The sequence below is a fragment of the Azolla caroliniana genome, unplaced genomic scaffold (assembly GCF_043228905.1).
Source record: "Azolla caroliniana isolate FFs.n. ecotype wild unplaced genomic scaffold, voAzoCaro1.0.p SCAF_2, whole genome shotgun sequence".
NCBI classification, from domain to species: Eukaryota; Viridiplantae; Streptophyta; class Polypodiopsida; order Salviniales; family Salviniaceae; genus Azolla; species Azolla caroliniana.
In genome coordinates, this window is record NW_028230437.1 from 21787030 (window position 1) to 21799550 (window position 12521).

Consider the following 12521-nt stretch of genomic DNA (forward strand, 5'->3'; position numbering starts at 1 on the left):
TGTTTTTTATGTGGTAAAGCACATTTGAAAGCTCTTGAAGACCTCCATCTTTTTGTACTAAGATATTAAACTTACTTAGAATTAGTATATTCACTATTATTGTTTTATATGATTAACACTTGATTTCGTACGTCTTATGTGATTTTCACACCATTGCCGAAAATCTTCACGACATCCACCCCCACCAAACCGCACGTCCTCCAGTACGTGCCAAGAAGAGAGAAAGTGAGATTTTGGCTAAAGTGATAAATCAGATTCCTCCATGTCTTCATTTACATCCGCCCTATTATGTGCATCGTCGAGGTGATCGAGGTCAAGAACCTCGTCTTGTCTTTTCTTGAAAATCTTTACTCTTTTTCCCGCAATGGGTACGGCCAACCTTGATCCGTCTAGCTCCGCAAGGTGGTATGTGGCATTATCGCTGGCACTTGTCACCAAATATGGCCCGAACCATCTTCTTGCAAACTTTCTTGTTGTACTGTGTTGATTGTCTAGGTTGCTGTCGTAAACCAAAACCCAATCTCCTTCTTCAATCTTCTTGGGACGAAGTCGATGCGTGTTGTCGCACCGAACTTTGTTCTTTACTCGGGCTGCCTCCATCATCTTTCGCGCTTTTCCTAGATCTTCAGGTCTTCTTTCAAGTTGCCTTATCCGTGCCGCTAATAACTCTTCTTGGCTCATCTCGTTCTCCCACGGTATCGCTACCCATGAGGCGATCATCCTTTCGATGGGCATTACCGGCTTTTGTCCATACATAAGCTCCATCGGCATATACCCCTGTCACCGAGTTGTGTGTCATTCTGTCAACCCACAAGGTATAGGGTAATAATCGTGGCCAATTCCCGACTCAGCTGTTGCATGCCCGTACGATGGCTTTGACGATAGGTCCATGCCCTCGCTCGATCTTCCCATTCGCTTCCGGATTGTAGGCAATCGTGAGGGAGAGCTTCACGCCTAGTCCTTCGAAGAGCTCCGTCGCTTCGTGTGCATCCAACTCCCCTCGGTCAGCCACTATCTTCCCCACACATCCGTATCGGCAAACAACCTCTTCAAGTAGAAATTTGCAAACGGCTGAAGTCGTCTTATTTGTCAAGGCTCGTCTTTCCACTTAATTTGTCAAGTCTTCCCTTGCCAGCACTAAGTACTTCATTTGTCCCACTCCCATTGCCATCGAAACCAGATCCACCATCCATTTGAAGTGTATGGAGAGTGGGTATGTTAGTCGTAACCCATCACGATGACGTATATTTGAATGTATTTGGCAAGTTTCGCATGTGGACACGAAATGGAGTACATCTTTGTGCATGCTTGGCCACCAGTACTTCTCCTTCAACTTTTCGAACGCCGCCCATGTTCCTCTATGACCTGCCCAAGCACTCTCGTGGAATTCGGTCATCAACGTCTCTTGCTCTTCTTTCTTCACACCACTCGACGTGGTATTCCTGTCCTTCTTTTTGGATGTCGCCAAAGGAATCCTCCCTTCAAGAAGTATCGGTAAGCTTTCTTCCGGATTCGTAGGGCCTCCTCCTTTGTCAACGAAGCATCTACCGTCAATGTTCTTAGGAATCTACTGATCAATAACCACTCTCCTTCGTACTCGTACTCGTTCTCGTTGAAAGCGTGGAGGGTTTGTGTGTCCTGGTCTTCCGCCGATAATCGAGCCATCTTGAAGAAGTCGAGGGCGACATCTTCATCTTCTAAAACCATTTCGCTTCCATTTTCAAATCTTGCCCTCGACAGTATGTCAACCATGGCGTTCTTCTTCCCTACAATGTGATGGATCTCTGGGTTTAAAGACTTGATGTAGGCGATCCACCTTAGCATAGCAAGATCTGGGGTCGCACATCCCGAGACCATTCTGAGAATTGGGAGACAATCTGTCTCTATTATCACTTCCGACCCGATCAGGTAATCTTTGTCCATCTTCACTGCCGACACAATACCCCAAAGTTCCCGCTTGACTTGGGCATATCTTTGTTGCCGTTCGCAGAGAATCTTTGCTTGAACCGAACGACATATCGCGCATTATCTTCTCCTTCTTGATTGATGACCCACCTGATTCCGCTTGGGCTCGTATCTACGGTCACGTAAATCAGCTTCCCTTCGGCATAGTCGGCCTTCCTTAGTGTCAGAGCTTCAAGAAGCAGTTTCTTCAATCTTCGCATCACATTTGTGTGCTCGTCTCGCCATTCGAACTTCATTCTTTTCTTTAGTAGTCCATATAACGATTCAGCAACATGAGCGTAGTGCGGAATCCAGATATGATAAAATGCGCATGCTCCAAGGAACCTTATAACCTCCGTTTGGTTTTCGCATTCTTCTTTCATGTCTTGGATCACGTTCACATTGTATGGCGAAGGCTTCCGACCGTATGCCCCACACAAGTGACCTACCACCAAGATCTCCAGTTGCCCAAATGTGGATTTTTCTCCCAAAATGTCAAATTCGCATCTTCGAGCCTTTGAAGCACCTTCTCGCAATCTTTCATATGATCTGCAACGAACTTTCTACAACATTCCTTATCTTTCGATTCATCTTTCTCCTCATCCGAACATCCTTTTATCGGAATATCATCCAAGAATGGCATCGTGATGTCCGGGATGCAATCCTTCAAGACTTTATTCATGGCATTCACCATATGAGCCACCGAGTTCGTTGTGCCTTGGGGTAAGGTACACATCCGCACAAGCCCGATCGGAGTCCTTGTGGTTGTAATGTCCCGACTGTCGATCGCCAATTGGAATTGGTCATATCTAGAGTAGAGATCGCCAATGGAGTAGATGGATCGGCCCGCAAACGCTTCAGCAAATTCTTCCATGCTCGGACCGATTCCGGCATTTCGAATTGTACCTTCTAGAATTCCCATACTCACCTTCTCCTTTAAGAGCTCGATCAGCTTTGGAAGGTGTGCTCTCAGAACTGGTATCGGTTTCAAATTCCAAGGCACATGAGGCACCGTGAAGATCACCATCGGCTCTATAACCTTTGGGTCGGCACATCCGATTTCTCGTGGGAAGAATGTGAAAGCCTTCATATGTCTCTCAAGCATATCATGAAACATTCGCTCCTCTTCACGGAGAAGGAAATCCCCCTTTCCAACTTGTAGCTTCCCCTTCATCTCTTTGGTGAAGACATGACCTATCGTCTTCGAATCTCTTAAGCTTGGATCGTTAGCGACTTCCTTCATCTTTTGCCAGCTATCTTCCGGTAGCCGAACCGCAATTGGCTTGACCTTCTTATCCACCATTTTATATTTCGTGTTGATGTCAGCTTCCTTCATCAAGATGCCACGACGGTATTCATCGATGATAGCATACATGTTGACAGAGTTAACCAAAATCACGTAATGATCCTGAAGATAGCTCAAGTCCACGACTTCCTCGATTTCGGCGATGGTGTCGTTAAATGAGGCTTCTTCCATAATATGAGTCACGAACTCTCCTTCTTCTATTATGTTTTCTTCTTTCAGCATCTTCTCGAATTCTTGTATCCGACGCTTGTCCTTCTTGTCAGGTGGTACTAGTTTACATGCGCCACTAGGTGTGACACATGTTGCTTCTCCTCGCAATCCACGCACTCTTCTTTCTTGTGGGGTCTTGTGATTGCTCAGACTATTTGTGCCCCATGCTTCAATAGTCCGCTCTAAAAATCCAAGGATTTGCCTCCGAGACTATCTCGATTTCTTTCATGATTGGCTCGCACCATTAGGAATTGGACCGATCTTTGGTTGTCAAGACTCTTTATTCGTGCGAAGGCTGCTCCATTATCGAACACTTTGGTCTCCATCCGAGATGATGTGATATATGGTTGTCCTAGGATGACAAGATGCGACGCCGATTCTTGCATGAAGAAGTGTTGATCCATCTCCACATCCCAGATCGTGACTTTGACATTGGGACAAGCTCCGTACAAGTCCTCCATAGACTTTGTTGCCGCGTGAATCTTCCATCCGTGGTTTGTATTGATTGGCCATCTTCCTTTTTTGTAGAAGTCGGTTGACATGAGGTTGATCTCCGAGCCGTGGTCGATCAAGGCTACCATGGTCTCGTTCTTCTCCCCGATCTTCACCGGCGTCTCCGTTGTCGCTCGTGCCCAATGAGGTCAAGTATAGTGGTTGTCCACCATTTCTTCATCAACTTCATCCCTCGCCATTGTTATGGGATTTGTTTTTGCTTTTAGCAGCCTTTCTTCTTCCTCATCCGATTGTTGTCTTTTTCTCTTTACAAGGTCCACGATCGTGTCATCGAACTCCTTCTTCGTAATGCCAAGCAATTCCCTCAAGGACAAAGTCGCGTGGCTATCAAGAACTCGTTCTTCGAGAATCTTCTTTAGGTCCGTCATCTACTCTATGTCCGACCTTAGCTTATAGATAGACATAGTCCTTGTCCTCCTAGCGGGGTCTTCGACACCAACCTTCACGGGTCGAACCGTTTCTTCAACTCGTATGTTCGGCTCCCCTTTTCAGCTTGATTCTCATTCCTCCATTTGTAAAGGTCGACTCATCTCCGCAACATCCTTCTTTTTCACGTTCCTTGTTTCATGTCTTTTTGATGGGCCTTGCTCTTCTATTCTTTTTCTCTTTTCTTCGATGAACACCTCATGGTTGTCGCACATCACCTCCGCGAGTATGGTGTTGTCATCCACCGGATCCGACCATCCGGTTATACTTTCTACACTTCAATCCGCAAGCTCTACTTCGTTCGAAGTGACTTTTCCCTTCTTCTCATATTCGAGAACGGAAGTCCAAAACTTTGCTCCCGCTCTAGCAACTTCAGTCTTGTCTTTACCGACTCTTATTCCGGCCGACGCAGCATAGTGCATCGCATCCACATGAGTCGCATCGGCATCCTCCATAGCTTTCTTCATTCCTCCTCTTCCGAAATTCACCCGTAGGGGTCTCGCTCGAGCAGATCATGTTGTCATCTATGTACACGATATTTTGTCGAATGGCGTCTCGAAGGCTCGAACAATCTCTTCTCATGTGGTCCATGCCATCGCACCACACGCATCTAAAGGGTTCTTTTCCTTTGGGCCCCCGATGATTCATGTTGGCTAGCGTAACCGTCTCAAACTTCTTCGCCAGTTCTTCAATGATCTTGTCATCAATCTTCTTTTCTTCCGGGCTGCTTTGTTTGGGCGGCTCAGCTACTTTCAGTTGTCTAGTTTTCTCCGCAACAGTCGATCCCGCCAAGTCGGTGTCATCAACCCACTAACGACGCTTGTCGAGCCTATTGCATGCTTGCTTCACAGCAACCCAGTCCACCACAAGCCCATTTGCTTGGGTATCGTCTTCGAGAAGAGTCCCCAATTCTCGTCTATCCTTCATGTCCATAGCTTTCAAAAAGTACAAAGTCTTGTCCTCTTCAAGCAGCACTTGGTCCGTGTTGGGGAGACGACTAAACATCTGCTCGAATTCGTCGTACACCCTCGAGGCGCTCGCATTTCTAGAGGTTCCGAACATGAAAGACATCTAAAACAAGGGTTTTTTTGGTTTAGGGTGAAACACATGACACCTAAAATGCCGTTAGAAACCCTCGCATTCTAGTCACTGTCCAATCATTACAAACAAATGATTCCAAGAAAATTGAATGGAGACTATATTACATAAACGTGTCACTCTGTTAAACTCGAAGTTGCACAACTTATACTTTATGTCTAAAGTCATACTATCTAAGATTCCAAGAGAGTCTGAGATCGTAAAGTTCCTCTAACTATACTTTTTTTCTCAAGTCACACTATTATCGAAGATTCTTAAGGTATCAAATTTCAACAACTATGATCAAGTCACACTACTATCGAAGATTCCAGGAGTGACAAAGTTCAACAATTAATATGTAACTATATACATTTAGCAATGATTCAAACAATATATATACTAGAATCCAAGAGAGGTAAAGGTCAAGAAATGATACAATAAAGAATTCTACATTTTGCTTTCCTATTCAAGGAGTTCCTATTGATTGTTAAACACAGTCACATTGCGATTTATGCATTTATCGACCAATTGACTCATACATATATCCATATAAAGCTAAACAACAACATATGTACTTAAGAAATATACATCACAACTTAAATTAACATCAAAGTTGACTATATATTCGAACGAAAGAGTTAAAGTATATAAATCATAACTTGCATTAATTAAGTCAATGGGTTCCAAATTCATCATGTTCAATTACATTAAGCCATATGCAATCAATCTATCAACAAGTCTAGAATGGCGGGCTCTTCTGGACCAATTGGTTGTTGTAGATCATCCTCATTGGCCTCTTCAGTACATGCAATTGAATTTAAGATCTGGTCAGACTTTGATATGTCTTCCAAGTCAACAAGATCCCCTGCTTCTTCATTAATTGGCTCCATTGGTTCTTAGGATGCCAATTGGAATCATTAAGTTTCGTTTATATGTTTAGCTCAACTTCTTGGTCTTGATCAAGACAATCCCAGATACCTTGGATCCGCATTTTGATGAAGTGGACTTGTTCAGAGTCCTTCTCTAGTGCAACAGAGTTCATGAACATCTTTAGTGCACATGTTGCCGTAGTACATGAAAGCATAAAGCATGTCAAATTACATTCTCTAACCTTTGTCACAAACCACAATAACATCCATATACTATAATCCAAACATATGTCATTAAACTTATACACTTTACCTGTGCCTGAGAACAAATCTAGCACCTAGTCATTTGGGTTGGAGAAGAGCTTGATCAGGTGTTTGATCAATCTTTGTAGTTTTTGGTAAGGGTTAACTACTATTGTCGCAAGATATATGGCATAACTTTTTGTCATGGCGGGGCACATGATATAATTGACAACGTTCCTTTCATTCACATGTGCCCGCACCTTCTTCTATGTGATTGAGTCATAGTAACCAACAGAAATATGGTCAACCGCACTAACCATTCGTTCGCACAGACTACATGTAATATTCGTTTTGATCTTGTCAAATTCACACATTCAATGTTACCATTGTTACATTGTAAAGTTTTTGCAACATATTTTAACAATTTGAATACTATAACTTACCAATGCATGTGTTTGGTAGCATCACAACGCAACTTCAATGCAGTTGTTATAGATAAATATTGACCCATGATGTGAAAAATCACAATTCACCACTATGGTGCAAGGCTCAACTCTACGAAGTCTTTCACCATTTTTTCTATTTGAGGATATTTGAAAGGCACATCATCATTCATAAATCCTATGATATGGAATCAATATGGAATGTCTACAATCAACAATGTGTAGTGCTTTTTAGTAATATGCTAAGCGTATTAGGCACTTCCTCGTTGAACACACTATAGTGCAATTGTCGAAAAGGGTCAGTCGTATGCAAAAAACTTTTAATTGTCTTCAAATCCTTAGACACATTTATATCCTTAGGCACATTTAGCTTCTTCCCTTTCGTCATCCTCTTCTCGTATTTAGCTCTTTCCAAGTACGTGATAAACGAACTTGGAATGCCTTCATTTGTATCACTTGTTTTCTTCGATCGAGGTGGTTTTTGCAATTATCAACTCTGTTAGGATATTACAACAAAAGCACTTAAAACAACACAATACCAATACAACCTATCTAAAACTACAATTACACTTACCCATTCTCTAAATACAATAAAGAATTATTCCAAAGCCTTGTACGATGATGTTATTGGGCATGCTTGTTCAACTTCTTCCCATGTTGGTAGGCATAGCTTCTTCATCATCAACTCTTGAATTTTCATATATACTTTGTGGCTAAAGAAGAAATAGAATATGTTGTCAGTGATGAAATGTAGAATTAGTCAAACCAAGATGACTTCTAAAAAATACTTACTTTTGGAATTCTATAACCATCTCATATAACGAAAACTCTTTTGCGGCCACTCGAGAAAGCACATATATTAACAATCTCTCGTCCTTGATTCCTTGTAGTGACCGCCATGGCAAGAAGTTCATATCTTCAGGTAACTCTTCAATAATCAAGTCACTCTTCTGTGACTTTGCCTTTGTCTCTACTTGAGGGTCAAATTTGGCCTTTTTTGCCTGTGACCTTTTATTTCTTTACGCTCCCACATTGTAAAGATTTTGTCATGTAAATCCTAGAAATCGCCAGTTCAAAATGCCAGTTGAAACCACAAATCATACTTTCTTAAGCCTTCCGATTTCATGCTTTCGTCAACAACTATCCCAACTTCAACCAAACATTGTCGACGCAAACCAGGATAGAGCTTGGAACCACATCTTTTCAACGTATCAAGATATTCATAATGAAATAATCTAATCCTTTCAATACATGACATATTCTGTCAATAATCGTTGTCATTGTTATGGTTCCAAGCCAACAACTTGGCCTCTTCATGTATAAATCCAACGTAAACTTTGCATTCAATATACTTGAAGAATGGGGTCAGTGGATTTTGTTGAATGCAAGTCTCTAATGGACGTATTCACATTGTCTTCCTTTGTACACACCATGTTTAGGCTATTTATGTAAATAGTGAGAATGGCAGTTGCCCTAAGTTAGTTAGTATATAAACTGACTTTGTAACCTAGTTTTGATGATGGTTAAAAATACAATTCATCTTGTGCCTAACGTCTCTCTCTCTCTCTCTCTCTCTCTCTCTCTCTCTCTCTCTCTTGCGTTCTGGTTGCATCTCGTTTTTTGTCGATTTTGTTGTTGCCATCAATCTACCTTGCTTGTATCTGTTTATGATCTTCCCTCTAGAAGAGTGTTGATTTGTTCAACACTAGATGACCATGTTACCAACATCTGGTATCAGAGCTCGAGGTCCTTTCTATTCTGTTGTTGTCATCTATCTAGTCTCCATCAACAACTCTTCTTCTGTACACCATGAAGATCTTGGTTGGCAACTCTCTACAAGATCGTTTTCTCAAAGAGAAACACCAGCAAAATCTTCACTCCACTATTCTAAATCAACATTGAAGTGAGTCAATCGGTTGCACTTCACTCCTATGATTGTAGCCGTTCGGAGTGAGATTTCACTTCACAAGCTCTGCCTCAACTGTTACGGGCATGACTGTCACGGACACACCAAGTGCGGACTAAGACGAAGCACGGATGATGAGGCTACGACGGAGCGATGACGGAATGACACAAGAGCATAAAGACAGAGATGAAGATTAAGGAGAGAAGATGGGCGAAATGAGAATACTAGATTGATATGTCCATGACTGGCATTGTTCACCTTGAATTCCTTCAAGGTGAACTCAACTATTTATACTAAGTGGCATGCATACCTGTTGCACGCATGTGATACAATAGAGCATGTAGGCAGTAGGTACGCATGCATGTGCCAAGTGTAAATAATACAAGGGAGAAATTATGCACATGATGCTAGCTAAAACCTACAATGAGGAAGTATATACATGATTATATGCTAGATGTGTGGTTAACACATAACACTCGATTATAACATCGTCATGTCAAGAGTTCAAATCTTGACATTATCCCCCCTCCAATGATGCCTTCCCAAATCGTTTGTCGGCTTAAGGGGATATTGTTGATGAAAATCTTAGATCACCTCCAAAGTATTTTATAAATCCTAGACAAGGAGGAACCCTTCCACAAGATGAGGTATTCAACACCAACGGGCATGAGTGACCATGTGTGGTCCTCGCCTAGGACTGGAACACAAATATCAACGGGTGTGAGCGACCATGTGCGGTCCTCACGGGGAGCATGAACACCAAGGGGCATGAGTGACCATGTGTGGTCCTTGCCGGGAACTAGAACGGTCCTTGCTGAGAGTTGGAACACGAACACCAATGGGCGTGAGCAACCATGTTGTCCTCACCGAGAATTGGAACACGAACGAGTGAGTGACCATGTGGCCCTCACCGAGAACAAGAACACGAACGGGAGTAATCGACCATGTGTGGTCCTCACCGGGAACTGGAACATGAACAACAATGGGCATGAGGGATCATGTCGGTCCTCACCGGGATCTGGAACACGAACAATAGTTGGAGTGAGCAACCATGTGTGGTCCTCACCGGAGATTGGAACATGAACACCAACGGGCGTGAGCGACCATGTGTGGTCCGCAATGAGAATTGGAACATGAACCGCAATGGGCATGAGCGACCATGTCGATCCTCGCCGGGATGTGGAACATGATAAATAATTGGAGTGAGTGACCATGTGCGGTCCTCACCAAAGACTGGAACACGAATGGGAGTGAGCGACCATGTGGCCCTCACCGGGAACAAGAACACAAACTGGTGTGAGTGACCATGCGGCCCTCACCGGGAGCTGGAACACGAACACCAACGGGAGTGAGTGGCCTTGTGCGGTCCTCATCGGGAACTGGAACACGAACACCAACGGGAGTGAGAGTCCTTGTGCGGCCCTCACTGGGAACTAGAACATGAACACGAACGGGAAAGAAACTAAAAAATAGAGACAATGATGAGGAGAAACTAAAAAATAGAGACAATGAAGCAATGTTGATGATGGTACGGTGATGATGGTAACTCTAGAAGCAAGGGCGATGATGGAGACGGGTGATGCTTCTAGTTGGAAGGTGAACAAACTGTCACGGACACACCAAGTGCGGACTAAGACGAAGCACGGATGATGAGGCTACGACGGAGCGATGACGGAATGACACAAGAGCATAAAGACAGAGATGAAGATTAAGGAGAGAAGATGGGCGAAATGAGAATACTAGATTGATATGTCCATGACTGGCATTGTTCACCTTGAATTCCTTCAAGGTGAACTCAACTATTTATACTAAGTGGCATGCATACCTGTTGCACGCATGTGATACAATAGAGCATGTAGGCAGTAGGTACGCATGCATGTGCCAAGTGTAAATAATACAAGGGAGAAATTATGCACATGATGCTAGCTAAAACCTACAATGAGGAAGTATATACATGATTATATGCTAGATGTGTGGTTAACACATAACACTCGATTATAACATCGTCATGTCAAGAGTCCGAATCTTGACAATGACCATATAATAACCCGTGGTGAGAATTTACCATAGTATCCTATACACGTGGATAAGTGTGAGGGTTAAACGAGAGTGTAAAGAAGGGTGCCGATCCACCTGATCACCCCCGAGCAAAGGGATCGAGACGGACTCGAGCCTCGATCAGCGTCCCATACCACCGTCGTGGCTTCGAGTCGTACGTGGTGCTAGCGCGCTCATTACAAGAGTTGACCCACCACGAAACAGAGTCTCGACGTAGTCATGATATGATGAAATGAGGGTAGCTAGGCCTCATATTTATAGCGATACCCAAGACCCCTAGGCAAGTTCACACTTGGCCTAACAGGTTGTCTCAATCCCGAGGATTAAAAGTAATCCTCCCTTTCTTTACACTCTACACTCGTTCTCATCTCCACTCAATTCTATTGACCTAAGATGCGTCCTGACATACATAACTATGTGATTAAATGTCACCAATGTCAGGTTAACAAAGCCGAACGACTTAAAGCCGCATGACTTTTACATCCCTTGGACATTCACAATAATAAGCGGGAAAGTATATCCATGGATTTTATTGTTAGCCTTCCTCACACCCAAAAAGGCCATGATGCCATCTGAGTTGTGGTTGATAGACTAACTAAAATGGCTAGATTTATTGCTACTAAAACCACGGTAACAACTCTTGAATTGGCTTACCAATTTGTTGACGAGTTATTTCGTTTTTATGGGTTACAGATGGATATTGTGAGTGATCAAGATCCAAAATTTACTAGTGACTTCTGGACGCAATTCTTTAAGAAGTTAGAAACTACGTTGAGCATGAGCTCCATGGATCATCCTCAATCCGATGGACAAATAGAACGAGTAAATCAAATTATTGAGGACAGGCTTCGATAAACCAACAAAATGGGAACGTTATCTCCCAATTTTGGAGTTTGCTTATAACAGCTCCAAGCATACGTCGACGGGATATAGTCCTTTTATGTTGATGTATGGTTTTCAGCCACGAGCCCCGATTCATGTTAATATACATCACGATGAGTTGCGAAGTACGCAAAACTTTCTTCGGGATATGCAAGATATGTTGCATATTGCACGAGATAATATAAAAAGAGCTCAAGATAGAGCGCGTTTTTACGCCGATCATAATAGGCAACCTCGTGTATTCAACCCTGGACAGAAGGTATTTTTACGTGTACCTCACAATTCTAAGACATTATCTACGGGTAAGTGTGCTAAGTTAGCCCCATGGTTTTGTGGACCTTTTCAAGTCCTCAAACGCATTGGATCATCAGCCTATCATCTCGCTCTTCCCGATGGTGTTGAAATTCATCTAGTTTTTCATGTAAGTCATCTAAAAGAACTTCTAGGTTTTGGCGACAATACAGTTACAACTGAAACTCTGGTTACTTCTGAAGAATTATCTTCTAAACCACATGTACCAGAAAGAATTCTCAATGTTAAAACAAAAAATTTGTGTACTAAAACAATTCGAGAATTTAAAATTAAATAGATGGATAAATCTATCAAAGATGCCACATGGGAAAGCGAAAATACTCTTAAAACTA